Source organism: Carassius gibelio, chromosome B25 (assembly GCF_023724105.1).
Source record: "Carassius gibelio isolate Cgi1373 ecotype wild population from Czech Republic chromosome B25, carGib1.2-hapl.c, whole genome shotgun sequence".
Lineage (NCBI taxonomy): Eukaryota > Metazoa > Chordata > Actinopteri > Cypriniformes > Cyprinidae > Carassius > Carassius gibelio.
Genome location: NC_068420.1, coordinates 13,812,793 through 13,835,289, shown reverse-complemented (window position 1 = coordinate 13,835,289; position 22,497 = coordinate 13,812,793). Strand labels below are relative to the sequence as shown.

Here is a 22,497-nt window from a genome sequence, read left to right as displayed (position 1 = left end):
TGACCTAAAGCCAACATTTCCACCCATGTGGCTGCACATTTAGAAAATGTAGAATCTATAAAACTTTTTTTTTTTATGTGTGGTTGAACAGCGTAATCAATGATCAGTTTTGTTCATAATCCTCAGATGTAATGGCTTTAAGAAAAAGCTTGTGTTAAATATATTTTGCAAGCTGTCTCATAACTGAATTTGCTCTCAATGTATGCGGCGGGTCACTAGATGGCGCTGTTGAACCGAGCACAGGGCTGATGATGATGACCCCGCGGTGGAGCTCCGACACAACGTGATTGTAAAAGATCTCTCTTCCAAAGTTTAATAATCTTCCAGCAAGGTCAGCACTGTCGGTTGTAAAGCAGATTAAATAGGCCTTTTATTCCGGATCAGCAGTACCTGTTCCAGAGATGTCTGGCTTGTCATCCAACAAGCACTGCTGTGCGATTTCTCTTTCTGTTTGTCTCTTCTTCATCTCTTCCTCTCGTCCTGTGTCTCTGTTTATCACAGTTTGCATTCTCCACTGGTGTGCTTTCATCTGCAAACATACCAAATAGCGAAAAGGTGCCTCTATCTCCTCAGTCAGCCTTTATAATGGATGTGATTAGATATGCTGAAACAATCATCCGTCTATCTGGTCCTGTCCAAGATCATATACTTTCCTTTATATTTTTAATATAATATGAATTTGACTGGCTGACTGTATAATTATGCTTGTTACACGGTCACTTGACGAATACATAAATAAAGGGGCATTAAAGATTCATTTGAGATTCATTTATTATATTACATGGAAGCAAGAGATCACATGCATCATGTGAATGATATGAAAGCGATATGCAGGAAATTGGTTGCCAGGGACAACGGTCAACATTCAAATAATAATGTAAATAATTTTTTATTAAATTATCTAGGTTATTTAAGGATATTTATTGAATGCTCTGTAGAAAATTATCTTATTTAAAATAGTAACAGGATATTATGTTATATTATATTATATTATATCATATTATATTAATTCATATAGCAAGATATTGCGCTGATGTATATGCACTATTATGCAAACAGTAAACTAAAAGTGTTCGTGTGCCGCAGGTTTCTGCTCGTCAATCATTTGGCGCGGCGTGAAGTCCATATATGGAAAGGTGGAAGCTGACAGAGCGTTTAACTGAAGCGTTCTCGCGACTTTGGGGTGTGCGAAATATTTATGATTTTGATGTGTCAACAACGGCTTAATAAACCAAACAACCTAAAAGGATTGGGAATATCACCTACAGAAAAATAATAATAGTAATAAGTGTTAATCGCTAAACTAAGCTGAAAGATTTGGCACGCTTGAAAGACGCCGAAGTTGGGGAGTTAACAGGTTAATATTTATTCTATATAACTCAGTTAACCTTTTAAAAACGCTTCGATCGCATTTGTAGCTTTTTAAATATATTAAGCATCCGTCGTATCTGTTTTTTAAACATTTGTGTGTTTTCATTTTTGTGTTCATGTGAAGTGTATGCACTCGTGGACTTTTCACTATCTGTATCCCTCCGCTTGTCTAATTTTCATCAGTTTTCGGATTTTCTTTTTTTTTTGGATCTTGTTATGAGTCATTCGATCATAAAAATGATTCGTTCATAAAAACTAATTTATTCTGGAACAAAACAACGTTGGAGAGCAATGGTTCATTCTGATGTGGCTAAATTCAGGGGCGGATCTAGAAAATACTTTTTAGGAAAGCAAGGGGGTGGCATGAGGACTGTGAGGGGTGGAAACAATCTTCAATAAAAGTTAGGGTTTGATCAAACAGGTTACATCAACACACAGATATTAAAATAAGTGCCTGACTTTTAAAAGAAATCACTCCCTCTTACTGATAACACGAGAAGTACGAAATAGCTCTCTAAATATGTTTACTGTCCTAAGCTATGTGATCATAATATTATAAGGTGTATGTGGTGACTTCAACATTTTGTATTAAGACAAACTGTATGTCACATGATGTCAATTTCGAATAAGTGTGATGATATATGCAGCTTATTTATTTATTTATCTATGTTTAATAAAACTTGCAGTTTAATGTGTTAGTTTTATTATACATGCCACAATATTAAATACGTGACTTATAAAAATCTATATAATATATGTTATCTTGAAAAAAAAAAATCGTCTCTTCATTTTGAATAGATAGCAATATATTTAATCATGCCTATCTTCAATTAATCATGGCAACTTAAAAATATGTTTTCTTAAGGGTCTATAAAAATGAAGTATTATCTACATTTTACGTTTCAGATGTAATTTGATTGAATTTTTCTGTCTAAATTCACTTCATTGATGGGCCTTATTCGTGTTGATCATTGTGATGTTTTTATCAGCTGTTTGGATTCTCATTCTGACGGCACCCATTCACAGCAGATGATCAATTGGTGCATTTCTCCAAACTGTTCTGATGAAGAAACAAACTCCTTGACATCTTGGATAGCCTGAGGGTGAGTACATTTTCAGCAAATTTGAGCTGTTCCAATCAGTGAAGGCTGTTTCTGTTTAACAAGTATTTTACCAATGATATACTTGTGGCACAAATGATACAAGCAAGAGAAATAAAGACATATCTGTCACCAATCAAACTGTCCCAGCATCCCTGCTGTGGGAAAACCAAATGCAAAAAGCAGCCAGTTTTAACTGGAAAACCTTCCATAAATACAGTAGTATCTTTACATTTACTACCAAGGTTTTTCTCTGGTGTGTGCAACTGGACACAGGACTATAGTTCAGTCTCTACAGGGTTTCCAGAGTTTAAAAAAAGAGTGAAATCAAGCCAGTTTTCAGTATGTGATCCAAGCCTTGAGCAACAAGAAATGCTGTTCTCCTGAAATCAGCAAATGCACTGGAGAGCCATGTCTGATTAGCGATTATCTGTTCTGAATAATTAAATGTAAATTAATATTTGAATACACGTAAATGTATTCGCAAAGAAACAAACTCCCCACCGCACTAAAGAGCAGACCAGAAGTGTAATCAATCATTTATTTAGCAGCGCTAAAGTGGGGATCTGAATCTAATTTGGAAACCTCCAAAAAGCATGCTGTCACAACCAAACCGTTTCAAAGAATATGAGACAAAGGTTCTGTCTCAGAATATATCTGGATAAAACTACCCTAAAGCTAATTTAAACGAGCTGGATAGAAGTTCATATATATTATTAGATTAATCTTTACTTGAGGTGAGGCAATGCTGACATCAGATATAACAAGAAATGGGTTATGAATTTTTTTTGCAGGTTTTTAGCATTTTATGATGGATTGTCTTTAGTTTAATTGTGAGTATTTATTTAATTATAAGAAAGCATTTTAAATAGACGTTGCCATTGCGTAAAAGTTTTTCCCTTCAGTGAATAATATAAAAACAACTGCAGAACAATATTCTTGTACCTCCAGACACTTCAAAATAACATCAATATCCACGAGTTCAGATGTGTCCTATTAACAAGGCCGGACGCCTGTTGTTTATCGTTGAACAGATTTGCATTGATGTTTGTTGTTTCCGTGACATTCTCCAAGGTTAATATTGATTTCAGAGGCTTGATTTAGAGAAGAACAAGATAAGTTTGACAATATTATTGATTACAGCTCAGTCAAATGTACAGTATCCTGTCTTTATACCATTCATCCATTGACAAACCCAATGAGAACGTTGGCAATCCAACATTTATCTGATCCATACACATATACACAGCCCCATGATCAAATTAAAGTGTCGGCTCCACGCGCCTCATTTTAAAATGCATGTTCTGTTCGATTTTCAATGGGGTTTGCTATGTTCTTGCGGAGTCTCGCAGGAATTATTCAGTGTTTTTGATTTCTGTTTCACATGGATGTTTAACAATGTTGTAATGTATCTATATGAAACAACTTAAACTGGAATATATTTCTTTGTACTACATTGTAAAAAATGTAGTTTTCAAAACGTAAATAATGCAGAGTATTAATGCAAGAAGTTTTTCTACATGAAAAATTGTGTTGCTTGTAGTTTTATTTGTAATGATTTGTGAAACTTCTGATAGAATATAGTTGCAAAGTAAATTCTAGACCTCTTTTTTTTGTGTGTGTACTAGTGATAAGCTTCAAAATAACCCAATGAAAAGACACATGATGACTTAAATTTCAACAAAAGTGACATTTTTGGATAACTGGTCAATATTTGTATTGTCTTAAAAAAAAAAGCCCACATAAGACTTTAGTTTGTAATAAAATAAAATAAAATAAAATGTTTGAATAAATTGAATAATGAAATATGAAATCAGTTAAAATTCAAATGAAATATTATGTATATATAAAATATATTATAATATCAATAATAAATATAATTTTTCTGAATTAATTATAAGGTAATTTTAATTCTAAAAATTAGCATAAAATGAAAGTTGCAACTGACTTGACTTTACTACTATACTGTGACATTTTTCAATGTGAAATAGCTATTGGACAAGGGAAAAAATGCTTTGACTTTATTTTATTCATCGGGTGCTGATTGAAATGAAAAAAAAGTGAGCATTACATGCTAGAATGGAGGCATGTTGAATGCAACTGGCTTAACTGAAGTGTGGTATTGCATACATTAGCAAAGAGAAGTGAGCATATAACAAATATTTTAGAGTAGAATCACATGCACTGATATAAATGTTTTTTTTTACAGTGAATTTTTAAGAAACAAAAAAATCCCTTCAATAGTGATTGTATTTTGTATGGCATCATGTATGTAAATGCCCTTAATTTATAGTGTTATCTACATCTTATACTGAGCACTATGGTTAAGCTGTACTCAAGCCCGGTGTTTTCAACGTCTTGTCTTAGGCCTCTTATTTATCACCGTTTCTTGGAAAGGAAGCATAATGAGTATCATCAGACTCTGATGAGAAATATAATTAGTCAGATGGGGAAGATTTCTGACATAATTACAGTGGCTGTTTCTGTCCGCTCGAATTAGGAATCAATGAAATTTGTTAATAGAGTCTGAGGCGATGGGATCCCATCATGCTCAGAAAGTTGGACGTATTCCTGGAACAAAACAGACAAAAGTTTATGAAAAGACATGAGGCTGTTAGAAGTGGATGATAGAGGTAATGCAGCATTGACAAGACAAATGAATCAAACCCTTGTGAATTTCTTAAGTAGATAGGCTATTGAAACCCCAAAAAATTTGTTTGAACTCATTATTCAAATCAAATGCAGCTACACTAATTTGATCTGGAGAACACTATATATAATGTTTTTTTTGTTTTGTTTTTTATTATAATCCCTACAAATCTTTTTACCTTGTAACACACATCTTCATCTTTGACGTGTACTTCATTTTTCTTCTCTGTATAGGGAAACTTAACCATTTGAAATGCTGCAAAATGACCCACCATTAATATCTCTATCTTTTTTGTTCTGATTAAAACTGTGAAACACAATTTCATGGTTCTGTGTTAAACAGCCCATTTTCCCTATAGTGACTCATCCTGGATTATGATTGCTTTTACTTTACTAAATAATGCCTCCTTCAACCAATTCCGTATTGTACATGTTTGACAGGTTCTTGGTTAAGAAATTTGATGGTCTGGACATTCTGGAGATATTTACATTCAGTAAAAGGTTCACTGCCACAAATATGCCAGAATCAAAGGTTGGGATTCTGAAATATTGCTGGTCTTTTCCAAACATTCATGTTAGCAGCAGGCATAACAGCTCCCTGCTGAAATTTCCTTCTCTTTGATTGGTCATAGCTCGTGTCAGTAGCATATCTCTGCACAACACATTGTTACCTTAAAAAACCTTTGGTTTTTAAACAGTAATTCTAGCACTAGCTTTTTTTTTCTTTTTTTTTTAAACAAAAAAAAAGAATTGTTTGAAAAAAAAAAAATCTGAATATTGAAGTACAATGGTGATAATTACATCCATCAATTTTATGACCTTGCTTGTTTTGTTTTAAAAGTTTGGAAATGAAATTGGTTCCAGCAGATAAGTAACCATAAATGCTGAAAAGCAAATAGGTAGGTGATTTATATTATTGCTATTATAAAACATTGTTTTGTAGTTACCAAGAGTTAAGCATACAATTGAGACATCTCTATTTTACTATAATTACGCATTCAAATAAAGGAAACAGTTAGGTAAACATTAAAACAGAGTTCTGGCATGAAACTCTAGATGGCATAGTCCAATAGGTCTAACTTAATCTGACCTGAATGACATCATTATCACGTGAAACAGCTGATTGGTAGCCAATGAGCTCACTGCTCAACATTCAAATATATGACTAGTGCTTGCTGTAGCAGTTTGCAGTGTGCTTCAGAAACCCTCCACCTTCCCCAGCTCCACCTGTATAGATCTGCTATGAGGTAATCATATATGCTATAGTATTTCTTACATGCTCACACCAGCATGATGTGGATGTGGAGTAATGATGTTAAAAAAATTAGCTTCGCATCACAAATAAATTACATTTAAAAATGTGTTCAAGTTACAGTTATTTTAGCAGTTTAGAAACTGTTGTTTTTAAATTGTAACAGTATTTCACGATATAGAGCTTTGAGAAACAAATTTTTATAAACATGAAAAAATATTACCCAACTCATTCTTTTGAATAATAGGGCACATGAATGCATTAAGGGACCAAATGTATTCTCATTTAATTAATTAATTGATTTATTTATTTATTTATTATTATTTTATTTTTAGAAAAGGCATCTCAAATTAATTTGAGTATGTGATTATAAACAAATATTTAAATTTCTCAATGTTTAAGTACATTATTTAATATAAATTGACTTCAAAATAATTTTGCATCACAAGACATTTATTCAAGTTATCCAATTTTTTAAAGTTAGTTTTAATAAGTCAAATTAGGAAATTGATTGAGAACTTGTGGTAGTAAAGTAAATCATACTAATATGTAAATGGCATTGCTGAGGCTCGCATACAAGATTTGTGAGGAATTTACATTGAATAAAAAAATAAAAAAACTCCAAAAATCAGATTCCTTCAAGTTAGTTTTAAATGTTACACACCACTTACTTCACACTGTTTACAAAATGCGACTTGTTGAGAAGAGGCGTGCTACTTCTTTTTTGAGTGATTGAACTGATGATTTTCCCATGGGAGATGATAAATTGGCAAGAAAAACATTTTTGCAATCATATTATATTTATACAATATTGTAACATGCATAGCAAGAACATTTGAAGAAGCTGCATACCAATGTCCTCGCAATATCATGCCAGCAATGTTTGAATTGACAAATGACATTCACGTTCTCTTCTGAATATGTAAAGATCTGATTATTGACTCGAAATAGACTTAAAAACACATTTTGTGTCTTGATTGCTCTCCACTAAAAGCTGTGTGCTGAAAAAACACAATATTTGGTGGTTTGAGGCCTGGAATTGTGGTCAAAACCTGCTTTGAATTTGTCAGGAATTTGGGACAGATGCGAGGGGGATTGTGACTGGAATATATTTCTCCTCTTCATAAACCCATAAACACCTAAAATCTGATGGCTCTGAATTCAGAAAGGCATACCTGATTTGCATTTAAAATCAAATCCCAGCTAATATTCCTTCAGCTCAGATGAAGCATGGAAAAACCTGATCTTAGATCAGAGCATTGCTTCATCTTACTGTCTGCCGGTTCGCGGATGTTTGGATTAGCGGAGGCATTGTTTGAACTTGAACAACACGAAAGGACGAAACTGTCAACAAACTGATTAATGGTAATGGAATGCAAGCCTGAAGATTATCTCGCTTTTTTGCGCTTTTTATCTCAACAATAATTTACGTCGAGATTGCAAAGACAAAGCGGAATGATCCCAGTACAAATAAACAGCTGAGCTAGCGGTCCGAGTTTGCTAACATCACTTCCAAGGAGTCTGTTGAAAGTCTGGCTGGGATACTGTGTGAACCTGAGAGCCACGTGCTTTGAATCCCAAACAGTTTTACAGCAGCCCCGTTGCGGTTCTGCTAGATTTTATCGCAAAACACACCCACCTTATTACCATCAGTCATGCTACCCAGTTTCAGGGGTGTAATATTTCTCCCTTCTGTCACGGATTTCACAAAATAGATTGTGTTCGCTCATTTAAACACCATTTGTTTGTCAGAAAACATATTGCGTGACCAAGAACAATCTGGTTTATTTCCCCCCTCCCCAATGTTTGTTGCGTGTAATATCCAAACACACATCTGCATGTGTCCGTCCGCATCGGGAGGTTGACCCGGGAGGCCTCTCGCCCCACGTGTGTGCCTTTCTTGTCTCTCCGTCCTGTTTATTTGATTCATTAGCCATCTCAAAGGCCTCCTGTGGCTCTCTCCCAGATGCACGACTGGATCAATGGACTCGGGATGGGTGGAGCTGAATCGTAATGTTCGCCGTAATGTGCACACACACCGTAGTGGGGCAGATCAATGGAAACTTCACCACGTGTAGATAAGAGAGGGCATCTTGTAGTGACTGCCCTCTTCTTTATCACCCTCCTTTCCTCACTGATGAGCTTTAAAGTTGTACTGTGTTAGCAAGATTTAGCCCCAAGGTGTAAAGCGTGAGTTTAAGGGCTTAGGGCAGCCAAGGTTCAAAATCCACTTATTTCTGCGGAATAAAACCGCAGCGTCCGGTTATAGGACTTATCTTGGCATCTCGAAAAGGAGATTGCCAGAAAACATTGCATTTTAAGGGAAACGCCTGCTTATCGGATATTACCATCGTGACAGCACACAAATATCACCTCTTTTTCTTGTCCACCAGAGAACATTGGCTGCGGGGAGTATTTCTGAAGTTAACTGTTTAAGCGCTCTCTGCCTCGTCTCATAGCAACTGACCAGAGGCTGATCCAGGTCAACAAAGTGCTTGATGGTCAGTCTATTCAGGGTTCAGACTGAGAATTGGTGAATTCACACTAATATCCACTTTGGCGGTGCATATGAGCACAACTTTTTTTTTTTTGCTGTAAAATTTCTGTATTTTATTTTTCTCCTAAACATCTTGAGGAAAAAATTCATGTATTACATGCAATAATATGGGTTAGGAGCAGGTTTGGTGGTATGGTTATAGGTTTATGCAGTAGGGACACAATTTTAATTACAGATAAATACCGAAATAGATACAGAAATTGATTACAAATGCAATTACAGGACAGTATTTTCAAATATAAGTACAGTGTAAATACATGCATGTATACTGAGTAAGTGCATTGTTTTGAATGATTACTTCTAATGTAAGTACATAGTAATTAAGGACACTTAATATAAATTAGGTTAGAAGTTCAAAAGAACAGTGTTTATTTGACAGAAATCTTTTTAACGTTATACATTTCTGTCCGTTTCAATCAATGTAACGCTTTGTTGCTGAATAAAAGTATTTATTACTAAATTAAAATGTATTTCTTATAACAAAAAGGAATACCTTTTGTATTTGTCACGCTGTCAGTCTCTGTTTTCCTGGGTGTTCCCTAGTGTGCTCACTTCTCCTTAGGCACTTCACCATAGGCACTTTAATTCCTCTAGTCTGGTCCTGTCTTCACAGTAATTGCACTCCAATTAAATCGCACAGGTGCTGACAATCCTTTGTCATTAGTCTCCTTATATATAGCTGTCCTTCTCTGTTGTTTGTATGGAGTCCTTACCCTATGTGTCATATGTTCTCGTCTCCCGAGACTGACCCTTACCTTCTCGTTCCTCCGAGTTCCATTCCGTTTCATCCGGTTCCCTTCTTTTGTTTTGTTTCGTTTGTCTTCCTGGACTGTTTATTTTGTATTTACCCTTCTGTTAATTAAACATACCTTGCAATTGGATCCTACCCTCTCCTTGTGTTTTCCCTAAAACCCGGTCATCACAGTATTTTCTTCTCTATATCCTCTTAAGCAAACCACTGTCACTTTTTACTCTTGATTTTAAGACTACAAAGACTGTGTCCAAAATCAAATACTCTCTGAATAAGTCCTGTTTTTAACCTTTTTGTCCGCTGTTTTATGAATACTGTGAATTCAGACATACCATTCTGTTCACAGACTGCCTATAGTAGCGAAGCACGTGATTTTGGAAGCAGCCAAAAAGTTTACGAAAGCAAGAAGTCCTCAATCCCCTCTTATAGTGAAATGTAGCCTAATTAAACCACAATTTCCAGCAGACATATAATGAGTTAATTAGCCAATCATAAATGGAGTGGTTTGGACACCTGTGTGGTCAGTAACGCTGTCTGTCTCACTTCTACACATTACAGCAAATCTGTCGCTGATTGAAAGACTAATGACTTCATAATAAGACAAGACCTGAGAGTCTGTCTTAATGGAAATCACCAAGAGCCCTTGTACCAGTCTTATTTCAATGCCGCTTGGTGTTTATTTACTGCTTCTCTGCGAGTTGCACAAGATGGTGATGTTCTCAGGCGATTTGCAAGCGTTGCACAGCAGGTTGACACAGAGGTTTTCTCAAAAATGCATTTGATGAATGTATAAAAATGATAAATAAATGGATGTCAATAGAAATGCGATTTAGCTTTTTCATTCTAAATTCACATTTTTAAAACCACATTATTAAATGTCGATTTAACTGCCAGTTTGAAAAAGCTATTCCTTTATTTTATTTAGAGTAAATAGTTGAAATGTAATTCATTTATAAGTTAATGTTTATATTAACAAGTTGCCCGGATAAAACCTGTTTACTTTCTTTCTTTACCTGTTTGAGGGCTTGACCTAAAACACTGCATGGTGCTGACTTTAAATGATAACATGCTTCTCATATAACCTGATGGGGTTTTTATTATCTATGATTGTTGTAGAATCTCTCACTCTTGAGATTCATATTGATTTACAGCTGTGTATGCAATAATATTACACTTAAGCACTTAAGTGCTTGGAAAGGTTCAAAATCATAAAGCTGTGATTAGTGGTCTCTGAGAAATATAACCTGTGAGGAGAAACATCCATTACCTATGAATATGTGGTGAATGTAATGTATTTACAGTACTGTTGTGACATTTATTTTGAGACATCACTGATGCTCCAAATGAACATAATGCCATATCAAATTTTCTGCACATCAGTGTTTCCTACATCAACAAACTCAATGTAAGCTGTAATGTCTGATTCATGAACAAATGACTATAAATCAACTTTTTTCAATGATTCAGCCAAAAGATTTATAATTCAGTCTCAAACTCGCTGGGTTAGCCATTGGAATCAGTCAGTGAAACATTTGGATCTGTTATTGAGTTCACTCCAGAAGAGCAAGGCTTTTTTTCGGGGATGTCTGATTCAAAATGAGTACCTATATGCAATACACATTAAAAAAAACAAAAAAACAATTACAATCTGAAATTTATGTTAAAATATTGACAGCTGTGGTTACCTGAAATTTACAACACTGATACACAGTTACAACTTTTGTGGAACGTGAAGAAAAAGTACTGTACCTAATGTAACTAATTACTGTTGCCAGAAAGTATAGTAACAATATTACTTTTGAAAGGAGTAACTATATTACATTCTTTGAGTAACTAGCCCAACACTGTACAAGAGCGTGTACATGAGAGGCTGGAATTGGACGAGATGAAGCTAAATGCAGAACACCAGCCGCATCACATCCTTGGGTTCGAGGCTAAAATAAAAGCTTCTTTCAGTATGTTTAAACAAAGAAAATGATATAGTAGCATGTTAATAATTGGGGTGGCACCCGGAGTGGCCGATCAGCTGCCACTGCCCTTATTCAGTTAAGATAATTAGCAATTACCATCTGGCAATTTATCATAGCATTTTTGCAGTATTTTAATGTTAAAATTCCAATCTGGACCCCATTATGGTTTTTAAAACTTTTTTCCACCCTTATAATGTATAAGATATGGTGTTTGTACATTTTATTAACTTGTAAATGGTACAGAATTGGTTGAGATATGAGCTGACTCCAGTTTACTCTATTGTGTCTAGTGTTGGCCATCAGCTTTGCAATATGTGACACTGTTCACCAAACAAATGCGTGTTTGAGTCTGACACTTTATTGGATGCAGTAGAATCCTGGTGTTATTACACACACACACACACACACACACAGATGGGCTCACCTCGTTTATTCATAAGGGGACTTTGATCTTTCTCCAGTGGAGTCACATGCTTCCAATCTGAGGGGTCACCAGATGCCAAAACTGTTGGATACTAAATTCTTTTTTGCTCCATGTGAAGCCCTAATGGCTTCTCTGTAACCTTCCACTTGTGTAAATACAAAGCGCATAAACACATGTGTTCCCAGGCCTGATTTACACTGTGAAGTTGACTTCAGATGCAAATGTTTTTTTTTTGTTTTTTTCTACCTTTTTGATATATTTTTTTGAAACTTTGTTTACTTCATGCTTTTTGTTAATTATTTATTTATTTCAGTGTTCTGATTTAATTACTACCATAATGTGCATCACCACTTATTAAGATGATATAAAAAGCTACCGAGCCTTCAAAAGAATGTGCAGCTTTGCTTCATTAAAATTTGAAAACTTACATCAGTGTGGCAGGGCTTCATTACTGTCATTATCAATTATGCAGGCGTTGAGACGTGCATCTTATTGAGAGTGCCCGGCTGTGTTTTGCATGCTGTCTGCCTAGCTTGCTTCTTCTTCGCACTTTCGATATGCATTTCCATACAACATCCTTGTTCTGAGATATTTTTTTGCCAACTAAGTAACCAATCTCGTCGTGCCTAATCAAGTATGTCATGTATGCTAATTTGAGCCTCAAACCGCCGACAGTTACTCAATATTCATTTCATCATGTTAATGAATGATGGGTTTGCATTTACCTGGCTATGGATTCATGAAAGCCAATCAATACCCGTGAATAAAAGGCATTTGATAGCATCTCTGTGTTGCATGGAATGAACTTCGGTTTGGATCTGTTTTATTGAGCAATGTTTGATGTTTGTCGAATACTACAACAAACGTCCTGACCTGTGTTGATGTATAAGTTGAAGGAGTTTTAAAACAGGAGATGTTTTTTGGTTGCTCAGCTAACTGAATTTATTTGGAGAACGTAAACCTCTTTACATAAGTTTGCCCGATAACTGTCAAGAAAAAAAAAAAGTGTTTTGGAGGGAAACCAGCTTTTGATGTTTGAATATATCTGTGTATATACTGTGTGTATCTGTTGTTGACAAGAAGACTTAATGCAACTTTTGTCAAAGCCTTGTATGTGGATTAAAACTGAGATGAGCAGCAGAGTGTAAAGTATTTTCCATCTCTGTTTCTATTATTATGGTAAATGGAAGGATATAATCAAGCTTAAGTAAAATCCTTTTCCTCCCAAAAATGTTTGTTATGTATTTCAATATTGAGGTAAATTGATTGATCATTTTGTTTAATCTGCTGATGAAGGTGATTAAAAATAGTTTTTCAGATTGATATTGATGCACTGTGGTCAAAAAGGAGACCAAATATGCTCTTAGAGAGGCAGAAGAGAAAAATGCAAAATGTCTGCAATTGTTTTCCATAAGTGGGAAGGAATGGATTTGTTGTCAAGGATGTGCAGAGTGGACCCACTTTGAGTACTTCAATCATGAAGGGGATTCATTTGGGAAATATGCCTGTACTAACATTGAAGCTCCAAGACATAGACCGTTCAGTCGCTAAAAGCAGAGTAATACAGAAGTTCTTATAAAATACTTAGTTAAGAGGTTATGAATCGCCCAAAGTGATTTAATAAACAGGAAATTGGTGCATCATTAACTTGAAGGGGCTGTTTTGAATAAGTATGTACTTAAACCTTGCTCGAAATATTGTTCTGAACCAAAGTATTTGCATATGGTGAAACATTTTGACACACCAAAAGCTAGCAGCCTTTATATTTTTAGGATTTTTACTCAAAACATTTATTGTTTGCCATCATTTTGGGACCAGAATACACAAACAAGTGTTCAAGTGTTTAAGTAGCATTTCTTGAATTTCCTTTATATATTTACATTTATTGCATCTCTTTCATGATACTGATTAAAAGGATTTTAATTATTCTTAAAATGATTATTATTATATTTCTTGCATTTTCTCTTGGTCGTTTTTTAGACAGACTTTTGTACCCAACATAGAGATTAAAGGAGTTGAATACAATTATAATATTTTTAATATTATTGTATTTATAAAAATATTATTGACATTTATTTTATTTTATTTTATTTTAGCATTTTTCCCTGAGGAAAATGAAGAGCTGATGAAGAGAAACGTCACCTGTGGTGAGAACATAATGAAATACTTCTCTATCTCTGGAGCTGTGGTGTGCCTACTTTGATGTTTTGTTTGCCTTTTCCCTGAGCCCATCTTTTTTTAGACATCATTTTAATTTGTCTGTTGGGTACAAAAATCGTGATATATATATATATATATATTAATGTGTAAATATTATTGATAATAATAATTATTATTATATTTATTTTTCTTAGCATTTTCTTTTTAGACATCATCTTGATTTGTCTTTGTCTTTTATTTTTTCATTTCATTTCATTTCAGTTCAAGACCAAGGAAAAGAAATCCATAAGGCGGATCTCTAACTCTGTGCCCAATATATTTGTAATTGATGTGATACATTTTTTATGAATCATAAGATTCATTTCGCGCTGTAATATGGTTTGTGTGGTTTTGATAGACAGATGAGGTATATGATTATAGCTTCAAAGAACTTCTGTGGTCTTCTAGTCTTTTCATTTAGGCGTTTCCTGTTGCTATCCTCATTTGAAACTCAGCAGGTTCAGTCACCCTTTAGAAAAGCTATTTCAAATCACATACCTATTCATTTTCAGCCTCAGTCAGAATGTAATTAACGGAGCGAAATTAAATAAAGGCTGCAAAACTGAACAGCCTTTTAAAATGTAATTACAGAGCAACACAGAATTATCAAATATAATAAACAACTATCAGACCTTTTTGACGTCAAGCACAGTTGTGTATAAAATCATAAGTTATTGTAGCGGTTATATTTGTTTATCTGTCATATTATTAACAACCACTCCTCTTGTTTATTTTATTTATAAATCATTTCTGGAACAAGTTACCTCTTCATTTCTTTGTCACAGCTTGTACGAAGCACTGTCAAGCAGTTCTGCTAATTACTGGAGTCTTGATGTCTAATTATCTTGATTTTCTCTGAGCCCATGTTTCTTACACAGAGTTTTGTACCCATCATAAAAATCTAAAAGTTTTATTTTTAAACTTACTAGCTTTATCCCCTTAGCACTTTCCTCAGTCTTTGATGCGAGTAGCATTGTGGATGTCACCTTTGATCAGTCAGTCTGATCACAATCAGGTGAAATTCTGCTACAATGACTTTGTCTGCGAAGGACCAATGGAAGACAGACGCTGTGATTTGCTCTTGCTGCTTCTCATTGGTTTATTGCACTTGCACTCTTAGGAGCAGTTTGGACGCTCTCCAGGGTTCTGAAATGACTCGAATCAAAGGATTCACTCCGATCAAAGATACCGGAAAGTGTTCAAGGATTGTATGACTGTAGATCAGTCATTAAAATGAGTTAACTTCCACGTCACGCTTAGTTCTGTTTTAATCTTGCAAACTAAATTTGACTCTTAGATCCTCATCAAATGTGCGATTTGCATCATATTTGAACTGAAGGAGATTTTGAAGCCAGTGGTTTCAGGTCGAGTCTCTGTAATTGGTCAAGATCTGGAGTTTTGTGTGTTTGTGTACAATGAGCACTAAACCACACATTTCACCATTGACCATGCATGGTAAAATACTGGTGTTTTTTCATGTTCACTCAAAATTAATTGGTGTCATCTTGCTACTCAAAATGTCCTCTGTGATAAAAATGGTCTTGGAGGACTTAAGTATGAATTTTATGGAGAGCATAAACCTTTAATAGCTAGAGAAGCACCCACTCAAAGCAAGATTATAAAAAGTTTGTCAGAAGAACGCTGTTATTTTACAGGTAAATTATCTAAAAACGCTGTTAAAATGATACATTTACTAGAGAGACAACACTATATAATATACAAATATTTGTTTTCACTATATGTATCTTTATAACTACTGTATTTTGACTTGATTTACATTTTGGTATAGTTAATTAAGTTAGATAGTTAGGGGGGGTTGGCTCTGCCAGTAGATTAAGAAAAAACATAGTATTAATATTTGTACTTTTATTTTTATATTTTGATATTACTTTTACATTTAAATTAAGTTTCCGTTTTGTTCTTGGTGGAAAATTTCTATTTAGCTAATGTTCTGTTTATTTCTTTCTTTTTAGGTTTAGTAACTGTAGTACTTTAACTTTAATTTAATTAAAGTCCCCGTGAAACGGAAGTTGCAAACGGCTTTTCTCCAGTGTTGTGACGTATTTCCGAGAGAAACGGAATAATAAATGAGGAAATTAGTGGGCGTGGCTTATTTTCCAACTAGCACCTGATTGGATCTAGATAAGTAGGTGTGTTCAATTGCATGAGCCATGGTTCATTTCAACTCACCGTCGTCAAACTTTGTGAGGTACCAACGGTGTACACTGACGGGACAACGGTATCTGTTAATGACAGATAATTCACAAACTCCATTTCGTGTTCTGTCCAATTTTTGAAGTATTCGCGCGTGAAGTGCTTCGAGCACATCCGTGAGCACTCTGTTATCCCTCCTTCCTCGAAGTGTAATAAAATCGATCTATCTGAACCGTAACGAGGGAATTTTAGGGGAAAGGTAGAAGTGTTCCGTGAGTTCCACAACCAAAAATGCACCTCCTCGCCATTTCTCCTTTCACGCGCTGTCAATGCTCGCAAACACACAGGCAGCCTGTCTACCAGTGTTGCCAACTTCTTTCAATGAAAAGTAGCTAAACCCTGCCTGAAAAGTCGCTAAATGTCGCTAGATGACGTCATATGCTAATTAGCATATCCATGACGTAAGTGCGTCATATTATCTTGCCCTTTCTATGCTCATGTACTGCGTTTTAAGGCAGCCAAAATTCTCAATAAAAGTTTTTTATTATTATATTTTAATGTTTCTGTTGTCCGACAACGGAATTAATATTATAATGACTGAAACGCAGTCCATTAAGAATACATAACCAGCTCTCAAAGATGTTAATCTCTGCACTAAAATCCTATTCACGACATTGTCTAATGAAATCACATACACATAAGATTAAGATAATGATTGTACTGTGATTTTGGCTATACTTGTATGTAAAATAGAGTTAGAAGCAACAGAATATATTTTTTTAACTGAAAGTGCTGCTCCTCTCTGCTCGCTGAACATAGCAGAAGCAGATGCAGAGAGAGAGAGGCTTGTGCGCACGCTGGGAGAGAGAGAGAGAGAGAGAGAGAGAGAGAGAGCTCGTGCGGCAGTACCGGAGAGTCTCAGAGACTAAATAAGGTCTGTCAAAAAAAGTCGCCAGATTTGTCGCTAGTCGCTTTTTTGGAAAAAAGTCACTATGGGGGTCTGAAAAGTCGCTAAATCTAGCGACAAAGTCGCTAAGTTGGCAACACTGCTGTCTACTGTCAGTTGGAGGGGCGTGGTTACGGATTAAGCAGACGCCAATTCCTCAAGCCTACGTCATCAGTGAAGGTCCTCCAATGCAGAGGGGAGGGGCATTTTCAGATTTTGATTAAAGATTATGAAGCCAGAAAATCGCATGGATGAATTGTTCAGCACAAAACGATCAATTTAGGCGAACAAAGTAAATATAGTCATTTTGATTTCATGTGTACTTTAATTGCCAAGGCAACATTTATAATGTTTAAGTTTAAGTTCATATTCAGTTAATTCAGTACAAATGTTTTATTTGATTTCAGTTAACAAACTATTTTGAATAGTTATTTATATATATTTTTTACAGTTTCTATTTTTGTTTCATTCAAAACAGGAACATAATTTGGTGTCTACTAATATGAAATTAATAATTGAAATGATTCATTCTGAGAGAGCTACACATCTGTTATTGTTACCACGTCTTTTAAAGCAAGTCTTTGTCTCATAGATTGTTGCCTCTTGAGTAAATTTAGTTTGTTTTTATGATTTTTAAGTACAAAAAGACCCCCCCCCCAAAAAAAAAAACAAAAAACAAATTAAGAGATGCTATTTTAAAAAAGATGATAAATATATAAATACATTTGTTTAATTTTGCTTATTTTATAATAAATCAATAAATAAATGTTGCTTTTGCTAAGGAAATCTTCACATTGCAGTGGACTTTTTCTTAGCAGAATTCTAATCTGTAAGATATTAAAATATCTTACATCAATATTTAATGTCCAGACAGTTATTTATTTTGAAAGTAAGTTGAATAATATACAGTCATGCAGTCATTACTGCAAAATAAACCCAGGAGTCTCTTGTACAGGGTTTATTTTACATTAATGACCGGCTGACTGTACATTATTCCTTATATACATAAATACAGAGATTTAACTAACTATAAATATCTCATTCAACACCCTGTATATTAAATATGTGCGTAAGAGTCCAGTCTTCTTTTGCAACATCAGTTGTAATCTTGCCAAACGTCTTCATCCTTGATGATTTGATTCAGTCGACATTGTGCTGATGCTCAAAGTCTCTCATCTCTTCATTGTGCGCATTAATCATTCACATTATTTCAATCTTCAAACATGATTTGAATATTGAATTGCCCTGATGCATCAAGCAGGATCAGCTTCGCTTAATCTTTCTGTCTTGCTTTCTTTTCAATTTTAACACACATTCTCCATCTCTCTCCATCTCTCTCTCTCTTTCTCTCTCTCTCTTTGACACACACACACAATCACATACACACTCACAGTGATTCTATCAGCAAAGGCTTTAAGATGAGGTCTCCTTGTAAAGTGGCTTGCCAATTCCGTTGTCAGTGCTCTGAATCTTTTATGCTTTCTAGGGTCTCAGGAAGGTATTCATCTTGTGAAAGCCCATGCAGGTCAATCTAGTAAACATCTGTGGTATGGATATGATGAATATGGGGTTAGTGCACTTAGTAGGTTGTATGAAAACCTGGCTGTATTAACAGTCCTTGCAGATGTTGCATCTGTTTTCATGGTGCAGGGACATTTGGCTTCAGTGAGCACAGATCCTTGCGGTCTTACCGGAGCTTTGAGAGCTCAAGTGAGATGCTACAGTGTGGATTTCATTTTAGGTGCAAGAGGCAGTCTGGAGCCTGAGCTGCCTCTATCCTCGGCGTCACTGATCAGAGTCACAGAGGAGAGATTGTTTATGTGGCTGCATCTGAGTGGAAGCCATTTTCCCCCTCATATCTTGCCAACAATCAAACTCAGGCACACACACACACCCAAACACACACACATACACACACACATACACATCGTCCAGTCAGCTATTGAGAGAGAGCTCTAGTAGAATTGATTGTGTATAGCTGCTCTATTAATCCTAATTATTTTGATTGCTTTTATGCTGTAATGAAATATCCTGCAGACTCAAATTTCTGAATCTCTGGGATACTTATAGATGGGGCCAAAAGTCTGAGGCTATGAGTGAAAATGCTTTGATTTGGCATTTTTCTAACTTAATACAATTTATTTAGAATAACAATTTGAGTGAAAAGTAGATTCGAAGTGAACATGGATATTTTCTTAGTATTTCATAGTAATATGTCCCACTTTTGCTTTAATGACAGCAGCAAAGCTACATGAACTCCACAATTTTGTATAAAACCTGCTGATTATATTCTCCAGCTTAATCAGCAAGAACAGCTACACTTATTTTCTCAAATTTACAATTGTTTTATTTGATTAATCTTTTTATTTCCTTTTTTTCTGCCTAGAAATAGTCCAGAAATATTCATTCACATCATAATAAACTTGCTGTTTCATCACATATTTATACGGAAGTTCTAAGCAGCCATGCATTATAATATTTTTTCTTCTTGTTTTCTCGTTATAACGACTTAATTTTCTCGTTATCTCGACATAACAAAGTTCGTTTTCTCGTTATAACGACTTCATTTTCTCGTTTTTTCGACATAACGAAGTTCGTTTTCTCGACATAACGAAGTTGGTTTTCTCGTTATAACGAATTAATTTTCTCTAAGAAGTTACAAAACTGCGCCAGCAGGTGGCACTATAAACCTGAATATAACTGATGGGGTGTTGTACACTATCCACTTTACTGTACGCGGACCTTCCTCGTGATCGCTATAATTTGTGAAGTCTTCATTACTGACATTTAATTAATTCATAAATGTTAAATGCTTGAATCAATATGAATATTTTGTGTATTAAGTTCCTGCTAGATGCATGAGTTTCACCAACGCGTTCTGTGTCATAAAATAACTGCTTATCAAAACCAAGGTTGACGTCACTGTATTCTGTTTATCTACAGTAGGACGGGATTTAACGATGTAGGCTGATGTGCTTCTTTTCCTTATTACTAATCTTTATTGTTAACCATATTGATGAGAAATGTGATGTATATGTAAAATCCATAGGCTAATTTAATTCAGTTTTGTTCTATAATGTTGTAATCGTTTTTTTCTACACACACACACACACTACACGTACACATGGATGCTCTTTTCAAACAGAAGCTTGTAACACACCTGATATCTGCCACATCATATAATGACTACTACAAATTACAAATTATATATAATTTTATTTCAAATAAAGGGAAAATGAAAAGTGAGTTTAATCCAAGCAGCTCTTATTTCGCGGTGTTGCCATTTAAACATGTTAATTACAAAAACAAAACGTTCGTTGTACTGTCTCTGGAAAAATCAACAGTGATTGATCAGCCTTTATTTATATACAGTATTGTAGATGTTATTACCTAGGCGAGGCAAAATTTGCTGAAATATAGGCTGGTTGTACAGTAAGAGCGCCTGCATGGTTGTCCATCAGATGCCTGTCAAAGTTGAGTTCGTTACTATAGTAACAGTAAAACTGTCATGTCGTTATAACGAGAAAACAAACTTTCGTTATGTCGAGATAACGAGAAAAATAAGTCGTTAAAACGAGAAAACGACTTTCGTTATGTCGAGATAACGAGAAAATTAAGTCGTTATAACGAGAAAACAAAAAGGAAAAAAAAATTATAATGCATGGCCACTTAGAACTTCCGTAGATTTAAATTAGAGTTTGGATCCATAGTTTTTATTGTGGTTTCAGATTTTATCTAAAAGTTAAAAGCACATATATTATATTATATTATATTATATTATATTATATTATATTATATTATATTATACTTGTAGTGGGAACTACATAAAAAATTCTTGTACTACGTTTTAGCTGTTTTTGTCTACATTTTATAGAATGCAATGTGATGTAATGTAATATAATTTGCAATATCTAAGAAAATATGACTAAATTGCTTAAATTGTCCATAATCTTGATGTGAACGCCTTATATCACATAGTCATTTCACATTAAAGGCATATTAGGTACGTAAAAGCTATTCAGCAGCTGTAATTCCATTGAATACAGCAGAATCGCAATGCAAGATGATAGATGCCCCCATTTAAATCAGCCTTTCCTTTTATCACATGCTTTTGTTTTATTCGCAGCCATTTGCAAAAGTGCTGTTAACAAGGTGCAGCAAATATCAGCTGACACACAGTTTTGAAACTTTGGACCGGCGCTTGTTCTGAGGGCTTGTTGGCAGCTGAGAGTGCAATCAATGCAGCGTCCCCAAGGAGCCTTTAGCTTTCTCAGGAATAGACTTGACTAATTGGTGATTGAAAATCCCAACAGTTTCCAGTGTGTTTAAAGGTCAACTGTTGTTTTAAAATGGAGTGCCGTGTTGAAGGTTGTAATTATTGTGCTAACTCAATAGTTTAGCTCTTTGGTTAGCCAGAATGTAGACATAACAGTTGTGTGCCAAAAGTTTTTTTCAAAATATATTTATTACCCACTTCTGGGAACTATTAAGAGTTTTGTCATCCATCATGTATGTATATATCTATATATAACCCATTATTGATGCTCTTTAAATGGATAATGGCTCCATAGTCAAGTTGAGAGAGCTACATCAAAGCCTTTTTCATAGCATTATCAAGATCAATGACTTGAGTCACAAGTTGCATGACATACTTTTCCCGACTTGTGCATTTCAAAGGAATTAAAATTTTTGATAAAAATGCATATTCATGTATTCTGCATCTCATTATCCTGATATATCCTTCATTTGCATAGGCTCCTAATTAGGCACCAAAACACAGAGAGTAGCATAGAACTTTATTATATTTGAATATTTAAAGCCATTGCTTTTAAACCGACTATAACGTGAAGTGCACTGCATTTCCCGCCCTCAGTGGAGACACTTTTTGTGTGAGTGAACGATTCATGAGACTCAGCGAGAGACAACAATTCAGCATCCATCTGTCAGTCCTAACTGACAGGCTGTCAGTCAAACCCAAGGAAATGGGTTGTAGTGGGACCTCTTTAGATTTGTTAGCCCACTGAGAAAATATTTGGGAGTGTGTAACAACTGGAGAAAGTATGTAGCTGTGGATTTTATGTATGAAACGATGGAAAAGCGCAGATCAGAGTTGGTTTCTGGCGT

The 22,497-nt window shown here is 34.9% G+C and overlaps 1 long non-coding RNA gene across 1 annotated transcript in view; it reads left to right on the top strand.

The window, feature by feature from the left end:
• The first annotated feature begins 1,177 nt into the window (after window positions 1-1,177).
• Window positions 1,178-22,497, top strand: part of LOC128014709 (uncharacterized) — a 35,231-nt gene continuing 13,911 nt past the window's right edge. Inside the window, exons 1-2 of the long non-coding RNA XR_008183632.1 lie at window positions 1,178-1,357; window positions 2,361-2,474. This is a non-coding gene — a long non-coding RNA (uncharacterized LOC128014709). The remainder of the gene's footprint in view (window positions 1,358-2,360; window positions 2,475-22,497) is intronic.